At 39.6% G+C, this 15,234-nt stretch overlaps 1 protein-coding gene across 1 annotated transcript in view; it reads right to left on the reverse strand.

Annotated features, from left to right (window-relative positions):
• The window catches only part of Mettl3 (methyltransferase like 3), a 144,217-nt gene that overhangs the window by 24,988 nt on the left and 103,995 nt on the right, over positions 1-15,234 (reverse strand). The window lies entirely within an intron of this gene.

Raw genomic sequence — 15,234 nt, forward strand, 5'->3', positions numbered from 1 at the left:
GCCGTTTCTGCCTTTAAACTACCTATAAATCATCATCATCATCATCATCATCATCATCATCATCATCATCATCATCATCATCATCGATGTCCCATTCCAGTCGCCTGGGTGTGGTTAACAACCCTCCTCCACTCCTTTCTGTCCTTCCACTTTTCCTGCTCCATTACTTCCACCACATCCAATCCAGCTTCTCAAATGTCCTTCCAAATCTAATCCATCCACTTTCTTCAAGGTCTTCCAACTGGTCTCTTTCCCTTAACTTCTCTTTCCAATTCCCTACTTGCTACGCATTTCTTTCCCATTCTTTTTACATGTCCAAACCATCTCAGTCTTGCTTTCTGTACGTTCTGTACTAACGGTTCTATATTTAGCTCTCCTCTGATTTTAATATTTTGGATTCTATCTCTTCCTGTCTTTTTAAACGATGTTCTTAAAAATTTCATTTCTACTGCTTGGATCTTACTATAATATCTCTTATTAGTTACCAGCGTTTCTAGTCCATATGTTACAACTGGTATGAAATACTGTTTATATAATGTTAATTTCGTTCTCTTGGGTACTATACATACCCTTACAGTTTTCACTAAAATTTGTATTGCTGCCAATTATGCTTGCCATCATGTTATCCTTAGCTGACTACTTTGCTAGATCATCACCCTCTAGTATATCTCTCAGCCTTCCCACTTCGCTTGGCTTGCATGCTTCTTTGCGAACATCACGTAGGGACTACTTTGGCCGCTGTGGCGCTAGAAGCGTGGACGAGACCCGTGCTGAAGGCACGTTAGGAACAACAAGAAAGGTAGTAAACAATGTGTCGAGTGTCATTTCTTTATGTAGTTTACTGAGATTGTGTTGAGTTGTGATATTAGTGGAAGTACAGACTATTGATTTCATCATAAGAAGGTATGTAATGGTAGTAATTTTTACAAGAAGTAATTACAAGGCATACTTCAATCTCGCGCACCGTTCGAGTTTCTCATAGCCTTTTAATATAATTTCCTACTTCACTGAAGGCTATCATAACGTATTTGCTTTAATTAGTTATTGCTTACGATCTTGCCATAGGCTACATTAACTTGGCATATTAATGTCCTATTGCAGGTTTCTATCTATCAATAGCAATGGTGTACTGCTATGTGCCTTGCTGCACAAGCCGGAGTAGTAAAGTGAAAGGAGTATCATTTCACGAATTTCCCAACTGAACTGACCTCAGAGGACAATGGCTTAAAGCTATATCAAGAGCAGACTTCAGGCCCAATTTAAATTCTAGATCTTCTGTGGTATGTAGCCTTCATTTTCATGAGTCTGACTATCGACCTGGATTGAAAATTAAGAAACTGCAGGATGCTGCTGTTCCCTCTGTTTTCCCTTCGTATCCATCTTACAAAGTACAACAGATCAAAGCAGAACGTAGACCTATTATAAAACATTCAGTCAATGCCAAAGATAAGAAACGGAAATATAAATCAACTGAGCCAAGCTGTGACGAAAGTAATACTTCAGGTGTTTCCCTGCACGAGTGTCCCGCAAATCATGACTTTCATCATTCCGTTGATGTCCAGTGCGACATTTTAGACGAGAAGCTACTCAAAATAGAAACAAATAAATTGCGACTAAAACTCTGGAGAGCGCGGGCTAAACTTTCACGTCCTGAAAACGAACTAAATAAAACTAATCAGGAGTTGGAGATTTATAACAATAATTATCATAAAGCCTTGTCATGAATAATAACGTTTGTGTAACTGAGACACACTGAACTCTGCAGGTAAATACAGTCTACAGGATTTTGTTCTGTTGTAGTGAGACTCGCATGCTCTCAAATTCCCTATAAATTCCATAACCTTTTCCTTCTTGTGAATACTCTTTTGTGATCGGCAATCACCTCCTCTATTTTCTGGTATTACTTTTCCAGCCTTCTTGAATTTTGCTATAGTCAAAACCCTTCGTTGTGAGATGGAGAACACTGTGAGGAAAATTTTTGACAAACATCTGTGTGATCTTCCCCGACAGGTATTTGTAAAACAAATCATGCGACCAAATATGTATATTGTCCCATTGTCAACGTACTGTTATAAATATCTAATCTTTGTCTATTCATTATTATCAATAATAGCTATTGCAATATTACCTGGTATTTAACTGTCAGTGTGTTGCCTCCACGTGCATTGTTCCTCTTTCTGTGTCTCTTTGGTGATTTGACAACAATCCAGTTGGATAATTTCCTATCTTGAATTAACTTATCTGGAATCGCATAACATTGGTTCCTCACTGCTAGGATATCTGTCCTGTTAACCTCACGACAATCATATCGTCCCTACTCTGGCAAACTAGCGAATCTGCAAATTGTCAAAAGGTTAGAGGAGCTGAAAGAAGTTGTGATTACTCATGTCAAATCAATTTTTATATTTAATGCTTGCTTTCATGTGTTAGGCATAAGGAACGAGTTGCAGATGTGAGACTTTGTCAGAGGGTAGACAATATTTAACCAATAAAATCTACAACAAAACTTCAAAAGTAGAGATTCCCTAGTTTATCACTTTCGCTAGTTTGCCAGAGTGGGGACGATATCCACTGTTGAGTGGATGATTGCAAGGCATTTCCAGACCCAAACAACATAGAAAAAATGAATGTGAAACGAGCGAAGGACATATTTTCTACACCAGTAATAACAGCTCTGGAATATCTCCAAAAACATTCTGGACATCCAAAAGCCCACTTGTTCCAAGACTGCACAGCAACTATATACTTCATGAAAATGATTCGGAAATCGTTCAATATCCATGATGTTAGCAGTCACAACACTAAGTTTTGCCCCGACAAGGTCCATTTTTTCAACACAGATGATGACAGGCTTCACTGTCTGGAGAGTGAGTTTCTGGTATATCTTGAGGATGTGAAGAAAGCATGCCATGAGCAAGGAGCGAGTTTTCTCAGCAATGAAACTTATGAGGCTATTCGGCTAACTACGTGTTCTACAGTTCTCTGTATCTGATACTTATTGTCGTCTGGCTTTCATTTTGTGCTAACTAGAGTATTTAACAGCGATTCCCTAGAAATGTTCTTTAGCATTTTGAGGAGAACTTCAGGCAACAATGACATGCTGGATTCAAGGGCTGTAGTACTTGCCCTCAACAAAATTTTGAAGATTGGAATTCCTTTGAAACAGCGAAAGCAACATACTCGTGAGATGAATGTTATTAGCTGTGTCAAGTCATCTCAATCAGTCCTATCGGAAGTGATCCCTAACATTCCAGGAACAGTGACAGAAATCCTGCAAAATTTTCACAAGCCGCATTGTACGTATACTCACTTTTACAAAATTTATTTACTGTTGGTTATTAGATAACAGTATTCTAAATAATAACCATACTGTTATTATGCAGTAAGCTTAATACCCTTATTTCTTTTACAGGTCTGGAGGTCATGTCTATTAAACTTGCATCGCTTGGTTTTCTCAGTGGTTTCATTGTGAAGGAAATAAGAAAAGAAGTAACTTGTGAATCATGCCGTAGCCTAATTCAACAAGAAAAATGCAGTTCTCCACTAATGGACATAATTTTTACGCAAGATCGGTGTAATGTCTTCTTCTATCCATCAGAACAGTTGTTGTGGATTATAAACATTGTTAATGATTTCGTGTGTGAAGCTGCAAAATTTGTTAATACAGTAGCTTGTACGACTTTAACTACCGTAGTTCTGCCTGTTTTGAAGAGTTCGAGGTTTTAAAGTGCGACTCAAATGACAGTTCTAATCATGCTGAGAAATCAGGTCAGGCAATCTGCAAAACTCTTATCCCGAGTATCTTAAAAAACAATGGAGATGAAGTGACTGAACGTTTTGAGAGGGTGAAATACTTAAACAGTAAGCCGATCAACAGGAAAATAATCAGAATGTAGGCCTAACAGCTGTGGGGAACTGCGTGCCGCTCGTTATGACTAGCCATGCTTGCAGCGCTCCAGTGGAGAAAGTGAGTACTTCTTGATGTTCGCATGTATTCTTAAAGTGGGGAGGCTGATTTATACTAGAGGGTGATGGCTAGATTCAATTTCCTAGTAAGTTTCCAGTTCCATGAGAAAATTTCTGTATCCATTATATCGTTTCTCAACTATGATTCAACTCCTATTACAATATCTATTAAATTACTTAATTCTATTCCTTTCTTTACGATACTTCCACAGCCATTTCTAGCTCTATTTCTTTCCAATCTGCATCTCCTTCTTAGTCTCTCTGCTTCTCGGTTATAATATAGTGGGTCTTTACCATTCCTTACCACCTTTAAAGGTACAAACTTGTTTTCACATTCCTCAACAATTGCTTTAAACCTATCCCAGAGTCTGTTTACAGATTTATTTATTGTTTTCCACCGATCATAGTACTTTTTTTTAAACTCCCTCATGCCTCCTTTATCAGCCATATGGTACTGCCTAATAGTCCTACTTTTAAGACCTTCCTTTCTATCACATTTATTGCTAATGCCATCTATTACTTCAGTTTCTCTATAGAGCTCATCTGGTTTTACCACCACCATGTCCAGAATATTCTTCCTTCTAGTTGGTCCACCACTTTCTGAATCAGCTGTCCTTCCCATATTAACTTATTTGCCATTTGTTGGTCATGCTTCCTGTCGTTTGCATTACCTTCCCAATTGACACTTGGTAAATTGAGATCTCCCGCTACAATCACATTCCTTTCAATATCGTTTTCCACATAGCTGATTATCTTATCAAATAATTCTGAATCAGCGTCAGGGCTACCCTTTTCTGGTCTGTACACTCCAAAGACATCAAGTTGCCTATTATCTTTATAATGAACCTTACACCTAGAATTTCATGTTTGTTATCTTTAACTTTTTTGTAGTTTACAAATTCTTCTTTCACCAGAATGAATACTCCCCCACCTACCATTCCTATTCTATCTCTACGATACACACTCCAGTTCCATGAGAAAATTTCTGTATCCATTATATCGTTTCTCAACTATGATTCAACTCCTATTACAATATCTATTAAATTACTTAATTCTATTCCTTTCTTTACGATACTTCTACAGTTTAACATTTTTATGTCACCCCTACTTGACTTCCCTCATGCCTCCTTTATCAGCCATATGGTACTGCCTAATAGTCTTACTTTTAAGACCTTCCTTTCTATCACATTTATTTTAACTACAGTAGAACCCTGCTTAACCAAACTTTGCTGAACCGAAAGCCGGCTTAACCAAAATGCTCTTGCAAAATTGTATTTTAGAATTTTGTTTTTACCTTCTCGTTCTTAGCTGTCGATATTAGTAATTATCTTGCTTTATGAGGTGAGAGCTACTAGGCAAACCCTATTTTTACCTTGCGACTTATGCCAGAATGCACGTGTAGCATAAAACAAAACGATTTCTTACCCTCTAATTCGTTCCATGATACATTTTTCTTTTACAAGGAGAAATTATTATTATTATTATTATTATTATTATTATTATTATTATTATTATTATTATTATTATTATTACTGTATTATTATTCGTCATGAAGATTATGTAAACTGTGGTTGACGTTGCTTCAGTTGTGGGAGTTTCATCCTGCTTACTGCTTGGACTATACTGCAGCTTCTGTTAGGAAACCAGGGAAGTCTAGCGACCCTTCTGCATTCATATTTTTCACAATTAAGTATTTATTTATTTTCCACCTAGTCGATACAATGATTGCTTAATGCAATTTATTGGTTTAAAGTGGTACATGTTTCGTATATTATCAACATCTTCAGCTACATAATACTGTTTAGAGGAAAAATATATAAATTGACAAAGTAATACTTTAGAGGAAGTGTCCTTAAAATTAACATAAGATTGACAACATTAAAACAAACAAATAACTAAAGAGAAAATATATAAATTATGAAGCTGATTTTATGTAATTCATATTTTTCTTTCACCTAAGGTCGTTCCACTGGCCTTGCAGTTCTGTACTGTAGTTCCAATGATTTTCTTACCCCCATTGTAACATGAACTACTGTACCTGCTCATAACTGTACTGTACCTTACATTACCCTTATCCTACCAACGCTGTCCCAGGCAGATGGACTGGGTTCTTTTGAAATACAGTAGCAAGGTACAGTACACAGTAATTAGCTGTGTTAATAGTACAGTGGAAAGTGCGTGCTTATTGAATAATGTCAACTAAACGAAAACGCGTTGTTGCAAGAATCGAAAAAAATTTGAACCAGTGAGACAGGTGGAAAATGGTGCGATATTGCAAAATGATGCTGCAGATTATGGAGTTGGTATGTTAACAGTGACTCTTTGTAATTCCTGGAACAAACTGCAAGAGATGGTGAAACAAATTCCAGGATGTGACAATGTTAACCAGTGTAAAGCGAACGAGTGGTTACAATCAGACGATGCTGAACTTGATCTAACAGACCATGAAATAGTGGATTCCGTTTTACTGCCAAGGGTTGAAGCAGATGACTCTGACCTTGCCAATAGCAATTCTGAGAATCGAGTTACAGCAGATGATGGATTTAATGCACTGGAGATAAGATTGATTTTTAATGTTTATTAAAATACAGTGTTGTTGTTGTTGTTGTTGTTGTTGGAGTCATCAGTCCATAGACTGGCTTGATGCAGCTCTCCATGCCAACTTATCCTGTGCTAACCTTTTCATTCCTACGTAACTACTGCATCCTACATTTTCTCTAATCTGCTTGTCATATTCATACCTTGGTCTACCCCTACCGTTCTTACCACCTACACTTCCTTCAAAAACCAACTGAGCAAGTCCTGGGCATCTTAAGATGTGTCCTATCATTCTATCTCTTCTTCTCGTCAAATTTAGCCAAATCGATCTCCTGTCACCAATTAGATTGAGTATCTCTTTATTTGTGATTCAATCTACCCATCTCACCTTCAGCATTCTTCTGTAACATCACATTTCAAAAGCTTCTATTCTCTTTATTTCTGAGCTAGTTATCATCCATGTTTCACTTCCATACAATGCCACACTCCACACGAAAGTCCTCAAAAACATCTTTCTAATTGCAATATCAAGTGAGCAAATTTCTTTTCTTAAGAAAGCTCTTCCTCGCTTGTGCTAGCCTGCATTTTACGTCTTCTTTACTTCTGCCATCATTAGTTATTTTACTACCCAAGTAACAATATTCATCTACTTTCTTTAGGACTTCATTTCCTAATCTAGTATTTCCTGCATCACCTGCCTTCGTTTGACTGCACTCCATTACTTTTGTTTTGGACGCCTTACCCAAGGTTTCGTCCATACCATTCAGCAGCTTCTCAAGATCTTCTGCAGTCTCAGATAAAATCACAATATCAAAGGCAAATCTCAAGGTGTTGATTTCCTCTCCTTGGATTGTGATTCCCTTTCCAAATTCCTCTTTGATTTCATTTACTGCCTGTTCTATGTAAACACTGAAAAGGAGGCAGGACAAAATGCAGCCTTGCCTCACTCCCTTCTGGATTTGCTGCTTCTTTTTCAAACCCCTCGATTCTTATCACTGCAGACTGATTTTTATACAGATTGTAGATAATTCTTCATTCTCGGTATCCGATCCCAATCACCTTCAGAATCTTGAATAGCTTGGTCCAATCTAAGTCATCGAATGCCTTTTCTAGATCTACGAATGCCATGTATGCGGGCTTGTCCTTCTTAATTCGATCCTCTAAGATCAGACCTAAGGTCAGGATTGCTTCACGTCTTCCTATATTTCTTCTGAAGCCAAACTGATCATCTCCCAACACAGTTTCAACTTCTTTTTCCAATCTTTTGTAAATAATATGTGTTAAAATTTTGCACGCATGAGATACTAAACTAATGGTGCGGTAGTTTTCATACCTGTCAGCACCGGCTTACTTGGGGATAGGATAACAACATTCCGCTGAAAATTCTCCTGTCTCATACATTTTACACACTAAATGGAATAACCATGCCATGCTGGTTTCTCCTAAGGCAGTCAGTAATTCAGAGGGAATGTCATCAATTCCAGGTGTTTCGTTCCTAGTTAGGTTGGTCACTGCTCTGTCAAACTCTGACCTCAAAATTGGGTCTCCCATTTCATCAGCATCAACAGCCTCTCCTTGTTCCAGAATCAAATTATCTACATTTTTACCTTGATACAACTGTTGGATATGTTCCTGCCATCTTTCTGCTTTGTCTTCTTTTCCTAGAAGTGGCTTTCCATCTGAGCTCTTAATATTCATACACCTAATTTCCTTTCTCCAAAGGTTTCCTTGATTTTCCTGTAAGCAGCATCTTCATTTCCTAGGACCATACAACCTTCGACATCCTTGCACTTCTCCTTCAGCCATTCTTCCTTAGCTACCTTGCACTTTCTATCTACTTCATTCTTTAATCACCTGCATTCTTTTCTGCCCTCTTCATTTCTAGCATTCTTGTATTTTCGTTGTTAATCAATTAGGTCTAGTATCTCCTGAGTTATCCACTGATTTTTAGTTGATCTTTTCTTCCTTCCTTCCTTCCTAACATTTCTTCAGCAGCCCTACTGACTTCATTTTTCATTACTATCCACTCTTCCTCTATTGTGTTTCCTTCAGCCTTTTCATTTAGTCCTTGTGCAACATGTTCCTTGAAACAATCCCTCACACTCTCTTCTTTCAACTTGTCTAGATCCCATCTTTGTGCATTCTTCCTTTCTTCAATTTCTTCAACTTCAGATGGCATTTCAAGACCAACAAGTTGTGGTCAGAGTCCACGTCGGCTCCTGGGAAAGTTTTGCAACCAAACAGGTTTTTAAATCTCTGCCTAATCATAATGAAGTCTATTTGATACCTTCCAGTGTCTCCAGGCCTCGTCCACGTATACAGCCGTCGTTTGTGGTGTATAAACCAATTATTGGCAAGGACTAAATTATGATCAGTGCAGAATTCAACCAGCCGAGTTCCTCTTTCGTTCCTTTGTCCCAATCCAAATTCTCCCACTGTACTACCTTCTCTTCCTTGGCCTACCACTGCATTCCAATCTCCCATTGCAATTAGATTCTCGTCACCTTTTACATATTGTATTAAATCTTCTGTTTCTTCATATATTCTTTCGATTTCCTCATCATCCGCTGAACTAGTAGGCATATAGACCTGCACTACTGTGGTTGGCATTGGTTTGGTGTCTATCTTGACTACAATAATTCTTTCACTATGCTGGTCATAGTAGCTTACCCGCTGCCCTATTTTCTTATTCATTATTAAACCAAATCCTGCATTTCCCCTGTCTGATTTTGTGTTGATAATTCGGTAGTCGCCTGACCAAAAATCCTGTTGTTCCCCCCAACGTACTTCACTTATACCAACTACATCTAACTTTAGTCTATCTATCTCCCTTTTCAGATTCTCTAACCTACCACAGCGATTCAAACTTCTAAGATTCCACGCTCTGACTTGCAGAATGTCAGTATCCATCTTCCTGCTGATCGCTCCCTCTCGGAGATCCGAATGGGGGACTAGTTTACCTCCGGAATATTTTACCCGAGAGGAAGCCATCATCAGTACATCATTCATACAGAGAAAGCTATATGTCCTCGGGAGTTAGTTACGGCTGTAGTTTCCCGTTGCTTTCAACCGTATAGCAGTATCAACACAGCTAAGCCATGTTGAGTATTATTACAAGGCCACATCAGTCAATCATCTAGACTGCCGCCCTTGCAACTTCCGAAAGGCTGCTACTCCCCTTTTGATGAACCATTCCTTAGTCTGGTCTCTCAACAAATACCCATCCGATATGGTTGCACCTGCGGATCGGCTATCTGCTTCATTGGGACACGCAAGCCTTCCCACCGCGGCAAGGTCACATGGTTCGTAGTACTACGGTACCACACGCTTTAATTGCAGACTGTAATAAAATTACTGTATACGGTATTCAGTTCAGTAGTAACAAAATAAATTGTTTAATTATTTCAGATTGCTTTGCGCTGTGTCAAAGCGATGAATCTACACTAGCTAATGTACTGCTGATTAAACGGGGTGCGACATAGCTGCGCGACAGTGCTGCACCGAGAAAATTCAGAAGGAAATCGATGATTTTATACAATGAGTGACATTATGTAAACATTTTAATGTTAACATTCAATATGCACCTTCGGTTAACAGAGTTTATCGTTTTTATTTGACATTTAACTTCCAAAAATACTTACCATGTGTCATTCGAAAAAAAACCACATCAACCGCCCCCTTTATTTTGGATAAACGGAGTTCTACTGTATGTGATTGCTAATGCCATCTATTATTTTAGTTTCTCTATAGAGCTCATCTGGTTTTACCACCACCACGTCCAGAATATCCTTCCCTCTAGTTGGTTCCATTACTTTCTGAATCAGCTGTCCTTCCCATATTAACTTATTTAAGCCTTATCACCGCTCCCTAGACCACTCCGTTTCCCTTAATGTACCTCCCTATAACCCTTCTAAACAAATTTACTAACTCATACGTACCACTGCGGTGAAGGCCATCTGGGCACAGATCCCTATCTCCTAACCACCCATTAGGATCTAGAAATCTCACCCCCAATTTCCCACATACCCACTCCAGTCTCATTTAAACTCCCAATCACCTCCCAGTCAGTATCCCTCTTACACAGAATAACAATCTCCGCTTCCTTAAATTTCAACCGTGCTGCATTTACCAGATCCCACACATCCCCAACTATGTTGGTACTTACACCTGTTTGCCTTACATTGTTGGTACCAACGTGAAATACTACCACCTTCTCCTTTCCCTCCTTCTCTTCTATTTTCCTCAACATCTACCTCAACCTAATTCCTGGATAACACTCTCCCTGGTTCCCTTTCCTCTACACACTTTCCCCACATGTCTAACATTGGAATCCCCCATGACCAGAGCCTCAACGCTACCCGCCTCATTTGATCCCGTCCCCTCCTGGTCAGCCCTGACAGCTGCAGAAGCTACAATGTTCCACCTGTCTTTTCATATCCTCTACTCTACATTTCCTTTTCCCTTCCTCCTACTTCCACACATCTCAGCAACAGTTCCCTGTTCCTAATCTTCCGTCTGTTGTTCTACCGGCAGTGACTCGTATCAATTTCTGACAGACACCTGTCCTGAGCTCTGATCCCGAATAGACCCCTTAGCCCGCAATCTCCTTACCCTTAACCCTTTTCTCCTTGAATATTTTCCTAGCCGCAATGTCTCCAAACTTCTAATTATTTTAGTCAGTTTTTGCCATACTGCGTGAAGTATTACGAAACACTTATTTACATATTTACAACAAATTTCTACAGAATCAAAATGCAAAGGTATGGTACACAAAGACATAAGAAAGACAAAGATAGGTTTTATCCCACATTTTCATTGAAATTTCTGGAGGGTGTGATATTTTTTCAAGCACAGTCCTGGGTAAAGTCCTGGTTGGTTCTCACAGATTTTGCAGAAGTGACCCGTTTCCAACCTCCTCAGCTCAACTACCCTACTGCTGCAAACCTTGCAGTTCTTCTACTGTGACTTCTTTCCATGAACACCATACAGACTGCTTCTGAAGTGGAGTGTTTCTCTGAATGTTTAGTTTCGCGTATTTGTTAGTCTCATTTGTAATGGAGGCTAGTAGTTGGTCCGTAAAAAAATAATTGACAGTAATGAAATTCTGTAACAGGTCTATTGACATGGCTTACCAATCCACTTACTGACCTAAAAGGGCAATTTAGGCAGGCCTACATCACCTGTAGTCCACGATTCCCAAGCAGTATTAGCATTCTCTACATACCGATGAGGTCCGGGTCGCGGCAACACATTATCACCTCCCCCAACATTACATGCATCGCTGTCATTATTATTACCCAGATCACTTTCTGAAACATCACTTGCCTCAAAAAGTTCATCACTTTCATGGTCATTACCATAAATTCAGTCAAAATTTTCACCTATATTTCATCCTCCGCCAAGCCAGGCGCCGCCGTTTTCTCGCAATCGTTTTCCATTGAGCATATACATAACCAAGGAAACAGAGTAATATTGCCTTTGCATTCTAAAAGAAGTTGTCTGAAATTCGTTCTCACAATGCCCAGAAGATAGCAGCACTCACTGAATAATAAACAGTCTTAATATACTCCACAGAGTAGTTATGCGACGCAAAACCGTGTGATATAGATGCTGATTCCCATAGGGAATCTGAAATATTTGTTCTGAATGAGTAAATTTATAATACCAATATAAATGGTCTGTTATTGGACATTATAAATTTTCCAGCTAACTCATTCTTGGTTCCCTATGGGAATCAACATCAATATCATCTGATGGCCAACCAGGCATCAATTTTTGGTAATGAGAATAAGTCTCTCATAGTGTATTGGCACTGCTGGTGACTACAATTAGCCTACACAGTGGCCTCCACGGTATGCACTAGCCATGCGTCTTGGTAGGTGTCCTAGGTACCAACTGATGAGCCCAGCCTAGCACACGGGGGCGAAACGCTGACAACCAAGAATGAGTTAGCTGGAAAATTTATGATGTCCAATAATGGACCATTTATATTGGTATTATTTACTCATTCAGAACAAATACAGTGAAACCTCGGAATGCGAGTAACTTGGTCTACGAGTATTTTGCAAGACAAGCAAACATTTTAAATGCATTGTAACTTGATATGCGAGTGAGGTTCCACAATACGAGCATCACGTGTGCTTACGTTTTCCCCACCCCTGTGCCTTTGTTGAATGGATGAACGTGGTCTTTGGTCCTGTAGTGAAGAAATACCTTTCAGAAAATAATCTGACGCTCAAAGTCTTGCTGGTTATTGACAATAATGCTTCTGCTCATCCTCCAGGCCTTGAGGACGACTTACTGGAGGAATTCAAGTTCGTTAAGGGTAAGTTCCTTCCTCCCAACACTACTCCAGCCTATGGATCAGCAAGTCATTTCGAAATTCAAGAAGCTATAACCGAAAGCACTATTTCACCGACGCTTCAAGCTGACCGAAGGAAGAAACCTTACCCTCCGTAAGTTTGGGAGAAATCATTTCCCCATCGCGAACTGCCTGCTGGGGTGGAGTCACCAAGAGAACTTTCACTTCCGCTTAGGGAAAGCTGTGGCCTGACTATTCTTCGAAGTGAGTTTGAGGGAATTGCTGGGGAACAATGAACCGCCGATTGTTGATGAAATTGTGTCATTAGAGAAGACTATGGAGCTGGAGGTGAATGATGTGGACATTCAAGAGCTGATGGAAGAACATAACCAGGAACTGACCACAACGAACTGATGGACCTGTATCGCGAACAACAGGAGGAGGTTAAGGATGAGATCTCGTTCGGGGAAGAGGAGGAGGAAATGTCAAAGGAATCTCTCACTTCAACTGAGATTCAGGAGAAGTGCAAACTGTTAGAAACAATGCAAAATTTTGTAGAGAAACACCACCCGAATAAGGCTGTAGCAGTGCGAGCGATGAATCAGTTCAATGATAATGCAATGTCACATTTTCACGAAATCCTAAAAAAGAGGCAAAAGCAACAATCATTGGGCAGGTTCCTCGTTAAAGATGCACGAAAAGAAAACAATTCCAGTGAGACAACGGATAGCAGCGATTCGGTTCATGAAATTCGTGCTACACAGTAACTCTTCACATGTCATCTCTCGTCTCCCTCACACCAACAATGATTCTATGGTAAGGTAAAGTGCACTTTAATTTGTTTTACGTTATATTTTGTCTTAGAAATGGTATGCGAATAAATATTTTTGTGTTGTGGACGAATCATCCGCGTTTCAGTTGTTTCTTATGAGAAAACTTGCTTTGATATATGAGCGCTTTGAATTACAAGCACGTTGCCGGAACGAATTAAGCTCGCAATCCAAGGCTCCACTGTATTTCAGATTCCCTATGGGAATCAACATCTATATCATCTGATGGCCAAGCAGGCATCAATTTTTGATAATGAGAATAAGTCTCTCATAGTGCATTGGCACTGCTGGTGGCTACAATTAGCCTACGCAGTGGCCTCCATGGTATGCACTAGCCATGCATCTTGGTAGGTGTGCTAGGTACCAACTGATGAGCCCAGCCTAGCACACGCGGGCGAAACGCTGGCAACCAAGAATGAGTTAGCTGGAAAATTTATAATGTTTTATAGTTGGTCCGTTATTGGAATTACAAATTTTTCAGCTAAGTCACTCCTGGTTGCCAGTGTTTTACTCTGGAAAATTAATTAGGTGACTAAGACCACAACGACTGTGTTCCTGCTTTACTACTTCGAACATTATGCCATACCATTTTCTAATCCTATTATTACGGGAACTTTATCAGCACCAAGTGCTAAGCAATTTTTTATTATGAAATGCAGAACTTTTGTAAAATTGAGAGCAAAATATTGGCAATGTTCGCTCCAATAAGATCCCCTTCTAAACCAGGCACAGGGAATAGGCAACTCTGAATTTCATTGAGTTCAGACCAGGAAAACATTACAACAACGAGGTAAGTACTTTGCAGACACTTTGATTGCTATTATCAGTTACAATAGAAAATGGTTCCAATTTTCTCCTATTCTTACCTGCAAAAGCAAAGCAAACCAAAAGCAAAATCACCTCCGTACAGGCCATGAGGGCCTTGGAGGAGTGGAAGGTAAAAGCGTCCACCATTGTTAATCCGTTATGGGGTAGAGTGGTTAGCTCTACGCCCGGCCACCTTTGCACCTAGGAATTAACCTGGTACTCATTTTCGGTGCAGGCTGAGTGAACCTCAGGTCCATATGCACCTCCGGAAGTGGAAATATTGTTTCTTAAATTTTGCGACTTCCTGATAGGGATTCGAACCCACGTCCTTCCGGGCGAACCGAGCGCGCCTTTACCGCCTCGGCCAGGCAGCCCCTATTCTTAACTGCAAATTTCTGTAATAACAGTTGTCACTTTGGTTCTGGTATGTCCACATTATTTTGCAGTTTCTGAATCAGGAAAATACTATGTGAAACAAAGGACTCCCATGGTTGGCACAATTCACAAGAAGGTTTTGCTCTACGATTATTTAGCATATGGCTTTTAGTGCTGGGAGTGCCTGAAGACATGCTTGCTTGGTGCAGGTCTTTCTTATTCATACCCATGGACAACTTGCATATCTGGGTGTGAGATGATGATGGTAATGCAGTAAGGAGAGGGTGAAACATGGTGTCGTTACATTGCCTACTCCTGTCAAATAACACCAAGAGGTCTGTTCAAGGCTTAATGTCTCCATCCAACAGACAAATCACTGTCAACAGTGTCATATGCCCTCACTCCATCTCAAGAATA

This window comes from Anabrus simplex, chromosome 6 (genome assembly GCF_040414725.1).
Source record: "Anabrus simplex isolate iqAnaSimp1 chromosome 6, ASM4041472v1, whole genome shotgun sequence".
Classification (NCBI taxonomy): Eukaryota; Metazoa; Arthropoda; class Insecta; order Orthoptera; family Tettigoniidae; genus Anabrus; species Anabrus simplex.